Genomic DNA, 21169 nt, shown 5'->3' on the forward strand with positions numbered 1-21169 from the left:
TCGAAGACTGCCACCTTCCCTGGGGATGCGTTTCCCTTTCAAGTGCTACTCCAGGAGAGGGCGCATGGTCTGAGTGTGGGCTCACCTCTGAAGCCTAGAAGCAGAGCTTTGACCAGTGGCTGGGACATGCGCATGGACGCGACCGCGGTCCCCTTGAGGAGGCCACAGGGTAGTTAAATGAGGCTACTTTGTTCAAAGTGGGATCTCGAAGCCCCTTTTCTGAACTGCCTTCCAGAGTCCTCTATCAGAGCCCTGGATCAAATGAGTCTTCACGGCTAGAGGAATTCTTTACACATCCTACACTCAGTGTTTTCGTGCCTTTTTCTCCCTGCTTTCGCGTCAGTAATGAAGTGAGAGATCAGAGGCCTATGCCCCCGATCACACCCAAACCACAAAGGGCCTTGTCTATGGGTGCCTGTGTGTGCACGTGTGTGTTCACGGGCACGGAACACAAAGGAAAGAGGCCAACTGGTGGGGGCAACCTGCTGGAGGGGGGAGCCCTCTTATTCCCAGCATGAGACAGACCACGTGAGGCCCACTTTTGGAACAGATGTATTGCCAAAAATAAATAAATAAATAAATAAATAAATTAATTAATTAATTAAAAGGGGCCAAGGGGCTGAGGGAGGCTCAACTAGTTGCATAATGTCTGTAGTTTTAAGTTTGTTCTTACTGACAACAATTTGTATTATATTAATTCGTTATTTACGAGGATCGTTTAATGCTCATTTTAAACTACTGCTCGCTCACTGAACCATTTTCTAGGGGGAAAAAAACCAAAAAACCAATGTGATTCCATAGAAGACATGAGTAGTTTGATTTGCTTATATAAAAAATGTGAATTATAAAAGACTTTTCAGAATACAGAAAATGTATTCCTCTTAAGTACATTCATTACACTGGATCCAGAGCGCTGCCTATTAAAAGCCTTGTTTTAATTACTGTACAGATGTGTAATTAGTGTTTTAAATTGTATGTCTAAGCAACATTACCCTCTGCTTAGATTACAATCATATTTCCTATTTTTTTTTTTTTTTAAAGAAAGCTGTCAGGCTACTGAGTTTCCAAACCTACTGCTAACTTACCACATACGGGTTTAGAAGCAGGGGTCGGCCGGCTCCCCTTAGAGAGCCGCACCGTAAGCATCTTAGGCTTTGCAAGACAGTTTCTCACAATTACTCCTTCCCCTGGGGTGTGAGAATAGCTGATGGCAATGCATACACGAATGAACGGGGCTGTGTTACAATAAAACTTTATTTAAACCTTTTTTAAAAAACAGGTTGTGGGCTGGACCTGACCTGTGGTTTGCAGTTTGCTAATCCTAATTTAGGGAAAGCAGGCTCTCTTGTCCCCAGGATCCTTTCATCACAAACTTAAAATCAGTGGTGACGTGCAACGTGAAGTCTGTGTCTTTTATAAAAATAGGTGTTGGTTTCACTCTTATTTTGAAAAATAAATATAGCTTCATTCAAGACAGAAGTAATCAGAAGGAATCAATATTGATGTCGATCCCAGCATCAACAATTGCTTAGACTTTTCCATTTGGATGTACAAGCGTGGTCGTAATGCTCTTTCTTAACAAATACTCGAGCCCTTCCAATGGGCTAGGACCTGTGCTGGGGAGAGGCTGGACCAAACTCAACCAAACTAAGTCCTACCGAGGCTCCTGCTCTGGCAGAGTCCAAATGCTTTCATTGCCATGTTCACTGTAACCCTGGCACTGAGCCAGGCCTGGTGCCCAGGAGGTGTTCGAAACATCTTCGTTGATTGACTGAATTGCTACATCATATCTGACACCTCTAAAGTGAATCCTTATCTTCCCCTCAAACTTAATTTCTCCTTCTGCCTTCATTGCTTCTATTTATAACATTGTTTTCTCAGGTTTAAAACCCCGAAGTCATCTTTTGTGACAGCTCATGGATCCATCCCTTCACTCCGTCCTACACGTTCTAATCACTGTAATCTTCCTACAACTCGGTTCTGATTCTGTCAGTCCTCGCTCATAACACCTGCGGAGTCAGCCTGTACTTTCGCAAGCAAAGCCCACTGTTCTTCCATGTGGAAAGCATCCACGGGGCCCAAAGTTCCCTGTCCTCTCTCTCTCTTTCTGACTTTCCCCTGTTGGTCCCAGCCGGGTCCCTCTCACGCCTCTCCTACCCTGTAACACATACGCGTGCGCACGCACACACACACACACACACACACACACACACACACTCAAATCCTCCCACACTACCCTGACCTGCCTTTTTCATAGACTTGGAGGATTTGGTAAGTGAATTTCATCTCCATTTCAAAACATCAATAGGACCAAGTTCGCCCCACCTCCTCTGTGGAGACTGACCACGTCCTGTTAGCACCTGGGATTTACAGCTCCTTTGCCCTTGTCACTTGCCACTGTGGCAGGCTGAATCTACACACTGTTGATTCTTGGTGCAGAAACGTGACTCCCTTTGCCCTCTGAACAAGCTCCCATTTGTCCCAGAGTTGGCATCTGCTGGGCCTGAAACTTTCTTCCATTTTGTTCAGAGTCTAGTGCTTTTCCTGTTAGAGTCGACTCTGTCCCCAGGAGGAAAACGCTCTGTTGTTGAGAGCATCTTCTCCCCAAGCAGAACCGGGGTCATCGGCAAGCCCCCAGAGTGCCATAGTGCTCAGGTCAAGAGCAGTCCAAGGCCCGAGCAATAAGGTCCACACCCCTCTCAGCCTTTCTGGTCCTGAGACCCTCTTCCGAGCCTCTGACCCTCTGGGCCCTTCTGCAGGAATGCTGTGGAAACATCTGAAGTCCCAAAGGCTGAGGGGAAGAGGAAGTCTCCTGCTGCCATGCTGCTTTCCTACACTGCGGCTTGGGTCCCCCCCAGAATTCCACATGGGAGCAGTCACCAACCCCTTCCTGGGGTTTTCATGTCTCAACTCCTACCGCCCTGGCTGAAGCTCGGGGGGGGGGGGCGCGGTTTACGGGGGGAGCAAACAGCAAGCAAACCCCAAACTCATCCCGTCTGAATCTCTCAACTTTCTGATTCTTGTTCCATCTTTACATTTCTTTTGAAAATTCACGAAATCTGCTCTGGGGTTCTCTCTGGATTCCTGCCTACTCTCTGGTCCATCTCCAAGCTGTGGTGTGGGGACCCCATGAGTCTTTGCCCACCTATATCACAGCCCGGCTTTTTAAAAGCGAGGAATCTTGCTGGCATACCCAAACCCACCAACTATTTTTAAATGTCGGTTTGACACTTAAAGCTAAGCAATGATCCCCTCTCTCTGCCCTCACCACTTAAGAAATAACTTGGCCATCCTGGGGGAGGAGGCTACCAGTGTGTGCCTTGCAAGACTGCTAGATAAATGCAGGACAGGACACCCAGTTAAATGTGAATTTCAGATAAACAACGGATCGATTTCTAGTGTTAAGTATGTCCAAAGTATTGCACGGATCACTGCTTATCTGAAATTTGGATTTAACTAGAGAGTACATATTTTAAAGGATTAACACAAATAACTAATAATTCTAATTTCCCAGTTTCTCAGTTGCGGTCACAATGAGAACCCTGAGTAAAAACAGCCATCTCCAGTACCTGATGCTCACTGGGAATGAGAGACATCAGTTTCATGTTTTCAAAATTATGCTCCCCTTTATACCACATGGAACTATTAAAAAGTAGAGTAGATAAAGGGATGATCCCATACGGCAATCTCTTTAATGGAGGAGTATAGTTTTCCACTATCATTTTACTAATTTAAGGATGATGCAATTTAGAGGTTAGTGGAGTCCTTAAATTATTTTATACTCCATGATTCTAAAATATTAATTTATGAATAATTAAATACTGTTGAATTTGTTTTGCATTTTGCTTTCATCACAAAAATGGATATCAAGACAGTTTTTATTCTATAATTCTCATTGTTATCACAACCTCAGAGTAACTGAGAAATTAGAATTGATGCTATTTTCATTTAAAAGTATTTTTAATATGAAAATATATGAAGATATATATTTATAGCAAACAGAAAATTCAGGGAGTAATAGGTTTTTGTAGCTGGGCAATGAAAATACACAGCTTTTGAACTTTTCCTCTTTTCCCCCATCTGTTCTCCAGTCCATGCACCTGCCCTGCTCCTTGATCACCCAGCTTCCTGTGTTTTTTTTTTCTCAGTGAGAGAACAAAAGCAGTCTCCCTCTCTTCAACAGATTTTCCAACCCTACTATGTCTGTACTCATCTGCTCAGCCATTTCTTCCATTAAAATGGATAAAGTGTCCCAGTTTCCTTTGATTCCACTAAACCCACCCTTCTCCCTGATGCAAGGACCATACCCTTTAATCCTTTTTCTGGGGGCATTCCCACCAACATTAAAATATGCTGTAAGGGGTGCCTCGGAGGTGCTCAGTGGGTTAAGCCTCTGCCTTTGGCTCAGGTCATGATCCCAGGGTCCTGGGATCGAGCCCCACATTGGGCTCTCTGCTCAGCAGGAAGCTTGCTTCCCCCCTCTCTCTCTGCCTGCCTCTCTGCCTACTTGTGAACTCTCTCTCTGTCAAATAAATATATAAAATCTTTTTTAAAAAAGTGCTGTAAAATATCTTACTTGAAATAAAACACAGCAAGAAAATACATACACACAGACATACAAACACTCTTGACCCCATGCCTCCCTGTAGGTACTGTCCCATTTTCTTTTCTTTGCCCTCCTTTAGAGCAGAATTCCTAGAAATGCCCATGAGAATAACAGTATTAATCATTACAGCAAACACCTATATAATGCCAGGTACTGTTTTAAGTGTTTTGCATATATTAACTTAATTATTCCACGTGGAAATCCTGTAAGTGATCATAATGAAGGGCTGTTATTATCCTCATTTTATATCTGACCAAACTGAATCATAAAGAGATGAAATGACTTGTCCAAGGTCATGCCAGCCAGGACCCAGATGAGCTGAGGACGGCACTAAGGGAGCTCACATGCTCTCAACAGCACACTCTACTGCGTCTCTGAATTTTATTGTCACTTGATATCTGTGCTCCTCATCTAGATTTTGGTGAATCCAAGAATTGAGAGTTTTAGCACCTCATGCTCTCTCCCCTCCACAACCCATGCTGCAAAATCAAACGGTTGATTTTTTATAATTAAAAAAAATAAAAAAGGAAAAAACAAATAAACAACAACAAAAAAATCAAAAGGTCGATCCTTGGTCCTCATCATACTGGTCTTGCCAGCAGCATGTGCTACTTAGGACTACTTCCTCCTCCCTTAGCTACTTTTTTCTCTTGCCTTCCAGAACACAGCACTCTCCTAGGTCTCCTCCTTCACTCTGGACACCTCTTCGGGGTTTTCTTGGTTGGATTCTCTTCTCCTCAAAACTTTTACAAGCTGAGAACTGGCTCTGGCACATCTTTTCTTGCTTGTCAAGAGAGTCTCGAGTCTGTTGGGATTGACATGCTGATGACTCACTAAGTTTTTTCTCCCCAGCCAACCTACCCCCGAGCTCCAATTTCACACCTCCACTTAGATACAAAGTAGCATCTCAGAATGGACAAGCCCTAAACTGCTTCCACATGTCTGCTATCCCTGCCTTCCAACCTACAGATCTCCTGGAATTTCCCATTTCAGCAAGTGGAACTCCTGTTCTTCTCAGCCACTCAGGACAAAAACCACCCCAGTTGTCCTTGCCTTCTCCCTTTTTCTAAAACCCCAAATTCATTTCATCTGCAAATCCTATGGGTTCCACCTTCAATAAACTAGTTCAGATCTACCAGTCAGGTTTATGCCTCAGGACTCTTGCACTCCCTCTCCCTCCATCTCTAAGACTCTTCCCCAGACACCTGTTGGATGACACCACCTCTTATTTGGGTCTCTATTCAAATGTCGCTTCCGCGGAAAGGCTTTCCCACACACCCTGTGTGAAGTAGCAAACCTCTTCGTTCTCAATCTCCTGATCCCAGTTCACTTCCTTCAGAACGTTCTCTCTACCTGTATTTCTTTGTTTAATGTTGCTTTCCCCAGACTATTATGTGAGCTCCAGCAGAATAGAAACTGTGTCTATTTTCAAATACCTGGAACAAAGCCAGGTCCATGGTTGATGCTTAATAAGCATCTGTCAAGTACAGTTAAATACTTACACCATGATTCTGTGTGATAAACCATATTTTTAGGAGTATGCAAAATAGGGGTGCCTGGGTGGCTCAGTGGGTTAAAGCCTCTGCCTTCGGCTCAGGTCATGATTTCGGGGTCCTGGGGATCGAGTCCCACATCAGGCTCTCTGCTTGGCGGGGAGCCTGCTTCCTCCTCTCTCTCTCCCTGCCTGCCTCTCTGCCTACTTGTGATCTCTGTCAAATAAATAAATAAAATATTTAAAAAAAAGAGTATGCAAAATAAATCCTGAGAAATTAAAATGTATTTTCAATAGACATGCCATTTAAAAGTAATCCTGCCAAGCCATTCGCAAATTATTTTTGTGTGACAAATCACAGACTAAGTCCACTGCTATATTTAATTTCTCATTATTTCAATTTTCTTCAATTGATCAGAATATTTTGGTATATCATATTTTACTCAACATGGGTAGTGTGTGTCCTAGTTCCACAAAGCTGTCAGGTCTGCGGCCCTACAAACAGAAGCCACACGTGTGCACACACACACACGCACGCACACACACACACACACACTCGCACTGACCTGATCCTTCAAGGCACTAATCGCCTGTGAAATGGCCTGCGCTGTTCTGCATGGAGTTGATATTCAAGCCCAGAGTCACAGGCATCGCTAAATCACCTTCAACTGGCTTGGTCGGTCCACTTACAAGAGAAGCAAATCTCATAAGGAAGCTACACTCAAGGTCAAATACAACATTTTATGTGACTCTTTTTTCTTTGGTTTTGTAAATTCCGTTGACAGGTTTGGGCAGGAGAAGAGTTTTTTGGGGGGATCTTAATATATTTCACTTCTGCTCCCATAAGAAAAGTCGCTTCATTTTTTTGTTTGTTTGTATTTTTGCCAGGTTTTTTGTTAATCTAAATATTGTTGCCCTCACATAAACTACTGACTGAGTTAAGACTTTAAAAAACCTCCGTGGGTGGAAAAAACAGTACACAACACTGAACGTTTAATCAGCCCAAGAAATGAAACGGAAAATTATCTCGAGGTGAAACTAAAAAAAGGCACTGTTTGATCTTCTGAAATGCTGAAAAGTGGCATCAGTTCTGAAGATGAAAGAGACAGAACTTAACACAGTTTCATGCAGTCTGTCTTTCAGCTTGATGAAATGAAGATGCCTTCTAAGTCTCATGCAGTAAATGATATCTCCCATGTGAAAAGTCGCATCTAATATCCCCTTTGTTCCCTCAAATAAATGCAGGGATCAACAATGCATCCTAAAAACCAGTTTTGTTATTTTCCTAACACATGTAACAAAAAACTAAAATGGGAATGTGTCCACCACGAAGCAAAAGAGAATTAAAACACTTTGAACTATCCAAAAAATAGACATAAAAATGGGTAATATTTTTAAAATTGGGATTTTCTACAATGTCTGTTGCCTCATTAAAAAGGTATTTACTCTTCCATTTTTGTCACTTGCAGATGTATATGATAATAAAGGCTGTTACATCAAATCAGCATTGCACTTTACAGAAGGCCTACTGTGCTCCCCATGGTGGAGGCCGGCCCACCCGTCACCTGGTTTACCACCCTGCTTTTGCCCAGGGTACAGGGACTTCTGGAGACATCTTTAAAGGCTTAAGCAACAGTTGTCAAGCCAGAGACAACAGCTGGGATTTACTGCTCATAGTACAATCTTTCCCATCATGCCTGCACATACTGCCATTTAAGAAAGTCCTGGGATCACTGCAAAAGACATCCAGAATTATGGCCTTACCGCCACAAGACATTTTGATAATGATGTAATAAAAATAGGAGGTTGGGATTATGAAAAGTTCATAAAACCTGTAAAGGAATAGAGTTGAAAGAGAAATGATAGGAAGCGTGAGGTCACAGACTGTCTTGCTTCAAAGATGATAGAAAAATACCAACTCCCACCCCTCCCGATACACAAGCACTGGGTTAGGATGTGGTCATTGGTCAAGAGATTCTAAACAGGGAAGGCTGGCTCATGGCATTGTCCTCCCATGTCTGATGGGAAAGCGGAGGTCAGCTTCCAGATTCCAACCCCATTTCCACACTCCTACTAGTCTGGATTGGAGACACAAGAAATCTAACCTTGCCTCCCCCAGTTCCCAACCCTCCTGAGCCTCTCGCACTTTCTGTCTGTCTGTCTCTGTCTCTTTCTCTGTCTCTCTCACACACACACACACACACACACACACACACACACACACACACACACTCTTCGCCCCCTGGTGGCGCCCCGTCCTGCCCTCCCCCACCCAATCTGCATCTCCTATACCAGAAAACTTGTGCTTCCTTTGTGCATCACACCTTTTGAGGGAAACTCTTTGTGAGCCTGACTTAGGAATCATCCTTCCTCATGCCATTAGCTCCAGAATATCCCCCCCCAACCCAAGCTCATTAACGCTTCTGCCCAAACTCCCAGAGCAGCCGTGCTTAGCATTTTCACAGCGTGTATTACAGGACCGAAACTGGAGATCTGTCATTTCCCACAGACATCCCGAAGTTTCTTGAAGATGTGGATACATCTTACTCATCTCTGTAATTTTAATGTTACCACAGTATTTGCTGCAGAGAATCTCTTGACATAATGAAGGCGTAGTTGCATAATAATATTATATAATAAGCACTTGTGAATTGCTTCCAAAAAAGATTGGCGACAGACATAAATACATTATCCCACATGTGAGTTTCATTGAAGTGTCATTTGTGTATATATAAAAGCGGCAGAGTTACACTGGGGTGATTAATGTTTTCAATATTTTACGGAATCACTCAATGATACGTATTTTGAGTGGCCTCGCGAATACATTTACTGTGTAAGCTCTTTTCATTTTGACAGCTATAGGATAAAAAGGTATTTTACTATAAGCAAGAGACTTAAAAATGTGCAAGGTAGAAGACAAAATTTATATTCAAAGTCCAAATAAGTTTCTATCAAAGTATGACTGTTCTCCTTCAGCTGGAGACAAAGCACATGTACGTATTTTTTTTTTTTTGAGTGAATTAAATACTTTAAAAGTCTCCTCTGTGAACCCACTCTGTGTATGTGCCTACTCTTCTGTCCCAAGAGAAGGCTACAGAGTATTCTGTTAAAAGGGTTACTTATACAGTTACAAATTAGAGGACACAAAGTAACACAGTCTTTAGTTTTGTGGCCAGAAGTTGACAATTTGTGTCCGTGGTACAGTTTATTTCACGGCTATGCGAGGCACCCTCTTAGCACAGGCGATTTATTTCTGATTTCTTTTTCACACACGGACTCTTAAATTCAAAGCCTCTCCAACGTCGTTGAGTCACATGACCCACGAAGGCAAACTAATAGCCTGGGGAGAGTCACTCTGCCACGGACAAGAAGCAGGAAGCAGGTAACTGACTAGGCTATCCTCCCCTCCACCCGGCCGCAATGGGGGGGTTTAGGATGGATCCGTCCCCCTCGTTTCTGAACTCGCCCTCCAGGAAGACAACATCCCATCCTGGCAACTCACTGAGAGCCTCGACTAAGGCTCCCGGTTGATACTTTCACTTCATGTGATTCATCCAAAGACTTCATGCTTTTGTTTGCGTTGTCCTTACCTTTAAGAGAGTTTTAGAGGATGTGAAACAATAAAGAAAGTTCTCTTTCAGATTCAAATATTTTAAGATAGCCTCTCGGTTTCTCTTCTGTAGGAGAAGGAACAGTTTCACGAAGCTGTCTCTCGCTGGCTTGGACTTTGAGGGAGGTCCTCTCACACACCATGGTGAATTTAGAGAAGAGAATCACGAGTTCTCCATACTGTTCTATTGTTAAAAAGTACGAAGGTTGTCAAACAAAAGATTGAGGAAAGTGATGTGCCAAAGAACCTATCAAGTTGCCTGTACCATTGGTAAATGGATCCAGACAGGGGCAAGAAAGACGTTCTTAGGGAAGACTGTGTTAGTTTAAAGAATATAATGTTGACTCTCGGATGGTCACACTCGATGACCACCAGTTGATGCCTCCTCCACACTTTTCCTTACACATAAGAAACTTTTTCAAGGGCTTTTTTGAAATAAACATATGGCATACCTATGAACATCTCCTAATGTTTGAATCGAATTACTTCATTAAAAACCTAAATTACATTAGCTTGTCATCATGCAATTTCAGTAAAAATATGATGATTGTTAATGGTCTGTCTTTTCAATGTGCTGACCAACATTCCTTTTTTTTTTTTTTTTTTTTTAAAGAGAGTGCAAATGCATGATCGGGGGAGGGGCAGAGGGAGAAGCAGGCTCCCCGCTGAGCAGGGAGCCCAATGTGGGACTGGATCCCAGGACCCTGAGATCATGACCTGAGCCGAAGGCAGATGCCTATCTGACTGAGTCACCCAGGCGCCCTTTCTGACCAACGCTCTTAGTATTTTCCAGAATTTTTTTCCCTAAAAGAGAAATCTCAACCATACTGGTCTCTTGTCTCCAGAATCAATCTTTGTGCATGTTTGTGTAAAAACTGGGCATTTGCCAAGTCTCTGTTCCTTTGGAACATCTTTTTTGTGCTTCAAGATTTCTCAAATCCTGTAAGGCTCTGGGTTTTTCTCTTTCCTCTTCCTTTCTCCCCTTTCCTCAGACACATCTGCAGATTTCGGCAGACCCTCCAGGGGGAGCACAGAGAGAAGCAAAAGAGATTATACTTGAAATTGGAAGCTGGTTTGAATCTTCCAGAAGGAAAAGAAGGGGTGGGCGAGAGGACTACGGAGAGGTGAGCTTGGGAAAAAGTCATGCTGTAAGGACACGTCACCTCACGTAAGGGCAGTATGCTGGGCCATGTGGCAGACAGGTCGGGGAAGCCGGGGGTGGGGGCAGTGTTAGAGGCTTGGATGGGACATAGTTTTATTTCAGAGTGCGGATTAACTCTGTAGGTGACAAAGCATGAGTGGAAGCTCCCAAGAAGGGGAATGCCACAGTCAAGTTAGTTTTGAAGATGGTGTTTCTGGTGTGGTGCGGGGGATGCCTCAAACTGAATGAGATGGGGCTTGTGGGACCAGGTGAGAGGCTTCACATCTTTCTGGGTAAGTGATGACAAGGGTCTGCATGAAGGGGAAGGCAGTGGGAGTGGACCAGGACGTCTAGAGATATTGCAGAGATAAAGTCCATGGCCAGTGTTGTCATTTGTGAGGAGGAGGGTGAAGAAGATTTGACGACCACGCTGAGGTTTTTAACTTAGGAAGTGGAAGGCTATATAGGGTGCAGACACAAGGAATCAGAACGGATTTTGTGTCTTTAGAGATGAAATATGATGCTTTCTAGGTGCCTAGAACAATTATCCAGTAAGCGCAAATATAGCACTTGGGAAAGGGGCTGGCATTGGGGACAGAACTTGGCAGGTGGGCCTTGGCAACAGAGAAGCACGTGGCAGCACAGAATCCTGACTAGCAAGGATCAAGTTCCAAGAACAGGATTCCAGCCCCCAGGAGGGAAGGACACCTGAGATGCTGCATAAGCACCTTGCCTTAGGGGCGCTGAGATGTGGTGTTGTGTTTTCAAGGTGTGGCTCAGGCCCAGGGAAACATGCCATCACCTGGTTATTGGAAGTAAGGGACAAAATGGAAATTGACAATGCAGAAAAGGCCAGGTCCTAGGTGACAGGTGGCCCCGCGTGATGCTGGGTCCTTGCAATTCGAGGACGAGGGTCTTGGATATTTTCTGACTCTGGACTAGACAGACACAGGGTCTGCAGGAGGCTAAACCTCCCAGTAGGAGGCAGGAGGGACTGGGTGAGCCCAGGGGACCCTTTTCTTATGATGATATTTATGTGAGATGAAAATGATGGAGAAGAACCCTCAGACTAATGCTGGAAGCATTTTACAGGTAATCTTCCCCCATCAGGTCAAAATCCTACAGGGTAATACCAACATGCAACACTCACTCCCTGCATAGGGTCGAACCTTTTCTAAGTGACAGCCTGCCCGTCGTTCTCTGCCACTTGAAACAGTATAGAAACTGTATAGAGCATATATTAAAAAGCAATTGCATGCCCTTTTCTGTTGTTACAACTTACCGAAGAGACTTCTCCCATCAACTGCAATGATCACAGAAAGAAAGCGTTCTCTCCACGGGCATTAACAGTCTAGGAAGGATCTGGGACTGTTTCCCCATGCTTCTCTTTTTTCTCACAACAATGAGAAAACTCAAATGGTGGCTCTCCTAACAGGGCTGAGGGCACCTCAGGTTACTGGCAGGGGAGAATTCTGGCTTTCTTGAAAAGATGCAATGCCCCACACTTCTCGGCCGGAGGGCAGCCTGCCACTACTGTGCCCATGGAGAGGGTAACAGGATGGGGGGACTATAGTTGGCCCATTGTTTAAAAAGAACTCCAGACATCCTCATTTGCTGTGTATTAATTGAAAGAAACCATTTGTTTTGCGGCTAAAATAGTTTGCTTCTGAAATTTGCTACGAAATGGGTGCTGATTTCTCAGAAAACTCGGGGCCAAGTTTAATTTTTCCAGCTTTCAAACTAACACATGATCCTTTTTTTTTCTAAAGAGTGAAAGCCTTAAATGGAAATCAAAGTCTGAAGCACAAGAACTCACCCTCTTTGCCTGAACTAGTGTTTAACAAGAGCCGACACTAGGCATTTCCTTTCTTCTGAGAAACTGGTTCAGGGGTCAAGCCTAATGGAAGTCTTCAGAAGTTTTCTTTTCCTTTGCAGGCTTAATGAAAGGCTCTGAGCTTGACCCAATAAAATTTAGAGTATGAAGCACTCTCTGTTGTTGAAGAAACCTCCATGGTCTTTCTCTTTAAAATAACCATCTATTGGAGATTAAAAGACAGCACCTTGATATTTCATTGAAACAACACATAGGGGAGCCTGGGCGGCTCAGTCATTAAACATCTGTCTTTGGCTCAGGTCATGATCCTGGGGTCCTGGGATCAAGGCCCGTAGTCAGACTCCCTGCTCGGCAGAAAGCCTGCTTCTCCCTCTCCCTTTCCCCCCAGCTTGGTCCCCTCTCTCGCTGTGTTTCTCTGTCAAATAAATAAATAAAATCTTAAAAAACAAACAAAAAACAACACATAAACACATCCACCCTACCCAGATGACCTCTATCCTTTATTTCCTATGCCCATGAACATCTAATTATGAATTTCTTCTTTTGCTTTGAGTCATGGGTGTTGTCGGGACACAACTGATCAAAAGAGGGTTATTAATGCATACAAAATCTGATAGGTTGCTATTAAACACGATCTTTTAGAAATGCATCCCTTAATGAGATGGATGTGGGGTTTTAAAAATTAAGTTTATGAATCCACAAGTGAATATTGTTTTGCTAGAATGAGACAGGTCAGTACTAATCTTTCTATTGCTGGCTTTTATAGATGCAAGGATGGAGAAACTTGGTTCATAGAAATGAGCCATGAGGCTCCGAATGAGGAGAAGGTTGGCCTTTATTTGTAAAGAAGGTGATGAGAAACCATGAGAGCTGAGGGTACAAGGCAGAATGGGTAAAGAGCTGATAGATGTTGGCAAAAAACGAGTGTCTTGAAATTGGTTGCCTTGGAATGCTCAGTGAACTCACCGGAGGGACATGCCATCTCAGCCTGAAAGCCAACAGCCCAGAATTGGGGGATACGACTGCAATTCCAAAGCCCAGAAAGCATCATGATTAGAGAGAAGAAACTATCGCCTCCTTCCAGGTGAGTCTTTCTCTCTCTCCCAAGGGCTCTGATTAGCTGTGTGGCCCCACCCTCTAGAGCCCCACGCTCCCTAACAGCTAAACCCCAGATTCTTCATTGCGGGATGTGACCTTTGCAACCATATGTGAGAAATATTAAGGTGCTTTCTTAATGAGGCAGAAAGAAAGTAGTTGGATGGCACCGACCTTCTGATTGGGGCTCCTGAAACTTCAACTTGACATGCATCACTGAGGTAGCTTATTAAAGTGAAGATTCTGGGCAGTAGGTCTTGGATTCTACATTTCTTTTTTTTTTTTTTTTTTAAGATTTTATTTATTTATTTGACAGAGAAAGAGATCCCAAGTAGGCAGAGAGGCAGGCAGAGAGAGAGAGAGGGGAAAGCGGGCTCCCCACTGAGCAGAGAGCCCTATGTGGGGCTCAATCCCAGGACCCTGGGATCATGACCTGAGCCAAAGGCAGAGGCTTAACCCACTGAGCCACCCAGGCAACCCAGATTCTACATTTTTAAGAGCTCCACACTGCACAGTGAGGCTGGGCATCTTCTGGGATGTGATTTGTTCACAGAGAAGGGTCTTGAATCAGTCCCCATGCCAGAGAGGTGTGCAAGGCTGAGCGTGCCTGGGTGTGCCCACCTGGTTTGTATGGAGCACTCATAGAGACACCATCAAAGCTCTTCCTGGCTCACGACAGAGCACAAAGAGCTACGACTGTGTTGAGGGATTGCAGGCTGGAAGGAGACGCATCAACTGAAGTGAGTCAGAGACCCGATGTGGCTGAACATTGCATTAGATCTGATGGAGGTCAAGGGCAAAGAGAGGGGAAAGATCAAGTATCTGAGCAAGTCTGAGCAACGGTGGCAGGATCTGTTCCGAGGACCTCTGCTCGCTGAGACAGGTTCAGCAGGAGAAAAAAGGAGACATTACGGGGATCTGGCTATGGTTGGGGGAGGGGCAGAAATGCTGATTATCTTTGAAAGACAAACTGAAAATTTTGACGTTTTAAAGGGGGCAGCAGCCTCTCATAAATTCCAATACTCAGAAAATAAATGACCAAAAGAAAATGCTCCCCAAAGAGAGTCTGTGAAAACAATCCACGAGACAGTGATGACATAAGTCATGTTACATCTCACACTTTAGACACAGTGGTTACATGAATAAAGTCAGTCTATATGTTCTGACAGAAAGCACCACCAAGACAAATTATGTGAATAAAAGAAAGTTGCAGAATGATAAAGATGTAATACAATTATTGTAAAAATAAAAAATAAGGGGAATCGATCCTGGTGGGGAACTTTAAGAAAAAGTAGGTGATATTTTAATAAATCTATACTGTGATGTTGTAAAAAGTGAGTTTACATTTTGCTGATCACATTATCAACTGTATTGGACACCGGCATTCCTAAATTCAGACTTTTGAGCAAATACAAGAAAACTCAAAGTCTGCAAAAGTCAAATGATCCTATCATGGCACCAATTTTACCATATAATAAAAAGCCCGTTCATAAGGTCAGATATGACTAGCACCTTAATGTCAAGGCTTGATTTCTAACTTCTGCAATAAACCAGATGTGGTATTTGCAAAAAGTTTCTCACTATAGATTAGTGATGCAGATCTTCATGTGCACAGAAATCATCTGGCATCTTATTAAAATATAGATCCCTCTGCGGTATGTACACTTCTAACCAGCACTAAGGTCCTGGACCACACTTTAGATGGCAAAGCTCTACAGAAGGTGCTAGAAAGTTTTACCACAGCCTGAACATTTCTTTTCTCCCAGTTCTGGAAACTAGGAATCCAAGGTCGAGGTGTCGGTGGGTTTGGTTTCTCCCAAGGCTTCTCTCTCCTCGGCTTGCAGATGGTTACCTCCTCACTCTATCCCCACGTGGTCCTTTCTCTTAGAACACCAGTCAGACATACTAGAGTAGGACCCCATCCCTCCTTTTAATGTAATCATCTCTTCAGTGAACTCCTCTCTCCAATGGTTACATTCTGAGGTCCTGGTGGGTTGGGACTTCAACATTTGAATGGGGGGCTGGGGATACCCACTTCGTTCTAGAACAACCATCCTGAGCAAGTTTGATTTTAAGGTACTGCAGAGTGACCCACAATTGGAGAGAGATGCAGAGAGGAGACAGACGGGCAGAAGCTGGCGCATGAGCATCCCTGGCAGTGAGTGCTGTGAGACACGGAGAGGAGAAAAGAGGTCAGGGAAAGCAGAGATGGGGAAGAAAGATCCCACACCGCAAAGCCCTGTGCGAGAGCCCAGCAAACATGTCTCGGTGCCCTGCTCGGAGTTCCTGCTGTGGCCCCAAAGCAGCTTTTGTATCTGTCTCCGTGATGTGTTTTTCAATGAGACCTGCTGGCTGAGGCTGTGGCGACAGCTTCCTGTCTCTTCCACAGCCCTCTGGAAACTTACAAGCTCCTATTGACTGCGATCACCAGAGCGCAGTTTTATTTGTAGCAATTTGTAAGTTCTCATGTTGGGGAATGAGCTCATGTTGCATGTTTCATACAAGCACTTCAGTAGACGGCTTGAACGATCTGCACATTCCATGCTGAGGTATGGGGGGTCCTGTTATATGTTGCAAGCTTTGCCTTCATTTTTATTAAAGCAACAGGAACTCCTCTCCTTTCTAATGGGTAACAGTGGAAATTTATAGTCACCAAGGGTTGGCAGTTATTTAAACAGAGCAGGTCCAACGTGTGTGTGTACGTGTGTGTGTGTGTGTGTACACACGTGTGTGCATGTTCGTGCTCTGTGCACTGCCAAGCAGACACGCCCAGCGTCTGCACGTTCCGCCTGATGGCCGCTTCTACAATATCAACAATATTGCCTGGTACTTTGAAGCTGATTTACAGCAAATTTAAATCTGTTAATGTTCTAGTAATCTTCAAAACAAAGCACAGCAAATACATTGCGAGGCCCCCCACAGAAACATTTTGGTTTATCTAAAAGAGCCCATGTTTTATATTTTCTTCTTTAATGTCAGAAGCCTTTTTACTGTGGCATAGATGTTAATTGCCACTTATCTTAATGAGTTCTTTTCTAATATAAAATGGCCTGGCTTGAAATATAGCAGACTTCTTTGTCAAAGAGAGATAGGGACAGGAATACTATTGGTTCTTGGGAGAAACAGGATGTTTTTTCCAGGTCTGCTTTCTTTATGTTGGTTGAGGCTTCCCGATTTAGGGCCTCTGAGGTGTGAGTTACTGCCTTCATTTTCAGTGCAAGGGGAAATTAACCCCCGTAAAAGTCATGAAATAGAACTTGGGCTCTGAAAGGAAAAAACACAGTAGGAGAGCCTGAGGTTATTACAATAGAATTATGTGGGAGCTCGTAGAATGAGTTACTAAAGGCAATTTTTAATAAAACGTAGCAGATAGGTTTCATTTAAATTTGATTTAGTTTTAAGTTTATATGATTTTAAATGACATAATCTCCTACTTCTTTCCTAGTTAATATTGCCAGCTCAGCTCCTATCCGAAAGTTTCTAGCATCCGGAATGCTGCTGCCTGGCTGGCTGTTGGTACTCAACAAATACTTGTTGAACGGAAGAATAAATGAATGAAAATATTTAAAACTGATCACCACAAGGCACTAGTTCTCAATAATATTAACAATTATTTTTATTCTATGGAATAATATTGTGTCAGCTCATTGAAAAAGGTACTTCACATTCATTATTTTAACAAAGTCTTATAGCTAATATATTAGGTAATGTTTATGTTATTTAATCATAAGAAAATGTGGACAAGAGATTAAATAAGATGTAGGTAACATATTTGGCAAATAATAAATGGGGTAGGATGCGGTGTATGTTCCACTTAAAAAAGGGCTTGAGAGAACAGATAAAGAAGATGTGGTACACACACACACACACACACACACACACGCACGCACACACAGGCACGCATGCATGATGGAATATTACTGAGCCATCAGAAAGGACGTGGATGGAATGGAGGGTGTTATGCTGAGTGAAGTAAGTCAACCAGAGAAAGACAATTATCCTACGGTTTCACTCACATGTAGAACATAAGAAACAGCACAGAGGACCATAAGGGAAGGGAGGGAAAATGGAACGGGAAGAAGTCAGAGAGGGAGACAAACCATGAGAGACTCTTAACTCTAGGAAAGAAACTGAGGGTTGCAGGAGGGGTGGTGGGTAGGAGGGATGGGATAACTGGGAGATGGGCATTAAGGAGGGCACGTGATGGGATGAACACTGGCTGTTATAGGCAACTGACAAACTGTGGAACACTACATCTGAAACTAATTGATGTACTATGCATTGGTGAATTTAATTTAAATTTAAAAAATGAAAAAATAAATGTTAAAAATGGGCCTGAGAGCCCATAAAGTAGTGGAGGGCACTAGGGATGTTTTGTTTTTATTTTAAATGTTATTTATTTATTTATTTATTTATTTCAGAGAGAGAAAGAGAGCGCGCATGTGAGCAGGAGGAGGGACAGGGGAGAGAGAATCTCAAGCAGACTCCCTGCTGAGCGCGGAGCCTGGTCATGGGGCTCCGTGGATCCCAGGACCCTGAGCTCAGGACCGGAGCTAAACTCGAGACCTGGATGCCTAACTGACTGAGCCGCCCAGGAGCCACAGAAGGCACTGTTTTGAAAGCAGTCATGTTCAAGGTCCCCGGGGCCACTGCTGCTCAGTGTTCCTCCCTGTGGCCCCCACCTGCTGTCACTCTGAATGGCCTTAGTTTCCGGATATCAGGAGAGCTACCTGCACAGCCTTTAGCTGGCTCTTTCCTTTCTCCATTTCCTTTTTGCTCTTTTTGTTGTGGTGAGGTGTATATATAATTCACCATTTCTACCATTTTAAGCATAGAGTTCAGTGGCATTAAGGACCTTCCCATTCCTGTGCAGCCGTCACCACCGTCCACCTCCAGAATGTTTTGCATCATTCCAAACAAAACTCTGTCCTCATTAAACATGAGCTCCCCATTTCCCCTTCCTCCTAGGCCCTGGTAGCCATGATCCTAATTTCTGTCTCAGTTATTTTGAGGACTCTGAGTACCTCCTGTGTGAAATTATACAGCATCTGTCCATTTGTGACTGGCTTCCCTGGCATGATGTCTTCAGGTTTTATCCGCGCTGGAGAGGGGGGCAGAATTTCTCTTTCTTGAGGCTGACTGATACTGTGCTGCACGTGTATGTACCCACTCATGTTGATGGAGGCTTAGGTTGTTTCTGCTTTCTGGCTCTTCTTTTTCTTTTAATGATTTTATTTACTTGAGAGAGAGCAAGAGACAGTGAGAGGACTAGTGGGGGGAGGGCATAGGGCGAAGCAGGCTCCCCACGGAGCAGAGACCAACTCAGGGCTCGATCCCAGGATCCTGGGATCATGACCTGAGCCAAAGGCAGACGCTTAACTGACTGAGCCACCCGGCGCCCCTGGCTTGTTTCTCTTAAACCAGAAAGGGAAAGGGAGTTTCACACGAGGTACTGGGAGGAAACCTGACTTTGGTGAGATGACCAGTCCCATTAGGCATAACGTATCATCCCATAATCCAGGAGCTGAAAATGAGAATAATTTAGTATCTCACAGTTTCTTTGTCAGGAGTTCCAGACAAGGAACAGCAGGGGGGATGGATCCTTTCCCCATGATGTCTGGGATCTAAGCCGGAAGCCCAAAGGCATGAGGGCACGGGCAGTCACGTGCTTGGAAGGAAACTCACGCGCATGGTGGGCAGCTTGGCTCCCCTCCACAGGGGCCTCTCCGCAGGGCTGCTTAAACGCCTCAGGACATTGCACCGGCTTCCCTACCCACAGAAGTCACACACCATCACCCCTGCGGGATGCTGCCGGCTTGGATTTGGTGCAGGTGGGGACCACACGAAGGTGTGAGCCACCAGGAGATGGGGGTCACGGGGCGCTGGTTACCACAAACCTTATTTCTGTTCATTCCAGAGACGGTGCTAGTTACCTGGAGATTTTTCAGAAATGATGATTTTAGCATACTATTGCAGCTTTGAAATATGTGAAAATATTCAGAAGAAATACCTTCATTCTAGTCATTCATTTGTGCAGCAAATATACTCAGAGTAGTACCTATAGCAAAGTAAGGCAAAGAGCCAGGATCTCTGTCCTACCTTCACTGGGAGGCATGTGAGTATCTTGAGCTCATTTTAAACTGCTCGTGTGTTCAGAGAAGTGATTTTTTCTCATTGCGGCTTCTAAGCCACTGATTGTCAAACATCTATTTACACACCACTTTGGTTTTTTAAATAAGACCCGTTTTATTTGATTGAGAACACGGTCCTATATTCTAAGGTTATTCCGTGTTGGCTTTTCCTAGGTATTAAGCAGTGGTTGGAGGAGACCATTCACAAAGTAGGAGACTGGCCACTCTACAGTGGTACCCCGTAGATCTTTTGAAATGGAACTAGCATACAAATTCCAAAAATGTTGGGGATCACTGTACCAGGTTTCAAAGTTGACAGGAAACATTCTGGTCTCATCGTGACATCCTTCAGGAGAGAGAAGCTGAGGGGAGAATGAGGCCCTCGCTTGAGGGGCTGGCCTGCAAATCTTTGGCCAAGATTTTCTTGGTACAGTGGGTTCCTCTCTCAAGAGGATTCCAAAACAGGTGGCCCAAGGGCCATGTTTTAGGACGAAATTTTAAGTGAGGACACACGTTTCATCTCATTCAATGAGATGCACTTTAGTATGTATTGTGTATTGCAAGAGCGTTTCCTCCGGAATTTCCCACTCAGTTTCTTTCTTGTCCTCCTTCTCTTCCTGGTCTTCTTCCTCTTTGTCCTCCTACTCTTCCGAATAGAATTACTCGGCTCTAGAACATACTTGGCTCAGCAATCCAGCTCAGTCGGTGGAACATGATCATCAGCCCATGAAAGAATTTAGGTTACTAGATTTGTCAAGCTGGAATGTATCACGAGAAGCAGAAATTTCAGCTTAAAATGTATTTTTCTTACTATAAAATGCTAATTTTATCTCTATTGATGTCAGTACCCCCAAATTAATGAGCGCTATTAGCTGCAGAATATCTCAAGAAGCAACAAAAATTAATTCCCATTAGTTACAAAGTGACAGACAACTACCACCTGCCTTGTAAGACAATAAAGTTCCGAATGCTCCCTTTTTGTCCTCGATGAAATGTTTAAAGTCAGATGGTGAGGAAAGGGAACTTAAGGCATTATGAAAAGGGGTGCCTGGGTGGCTCAGTGGGTTAAAGCCTCTGCCTTCGGCTCAGGTCATGATCTCAGGGTCCTGGGATCAAGCCCCACATTGGGCTCTCTGCTCAGCAGGGAGCCTGCTTCTCTTCCTCTCTCTCTCTGCCTGCCTCTCTGCCTACTTGTGATCTCTGTCTGTCAAATGAATAAATAAAATTAAAAAAAAAAGACATCATGAAAAAATATTAAAA

General features: G+C 43.9%; 1 protein-coding gene across 1 annotated transcript in view; it reads right to left on the minus strand.

The window, feature by feature from the left end:
- LOC111153440 (catenin delta 2) overlaps positions 1-21169 on the minus strand; it is a 1010962-nt gene that overhangs the window by 327293 nt on the left and 662500 nt on the right. The window lies entirely within an intron of this gene.

This window comes from Enhydra lutris, unplaced genomic scaffold (assembly GCF_002288905.1).
Source record: "Enhydra lutris kenyoni isolate GAN:26980312 unplaced genomic scaffold, ASM228890v2 scaffoldscaffold32, whole genome shotgun sequence".
NCBI classification, from domain to species: Eukaryota; Metazoa; Chordata; class Mammalia; order Carnivora; family Mustelidae; genus Enhydra; species Enhydra lutris.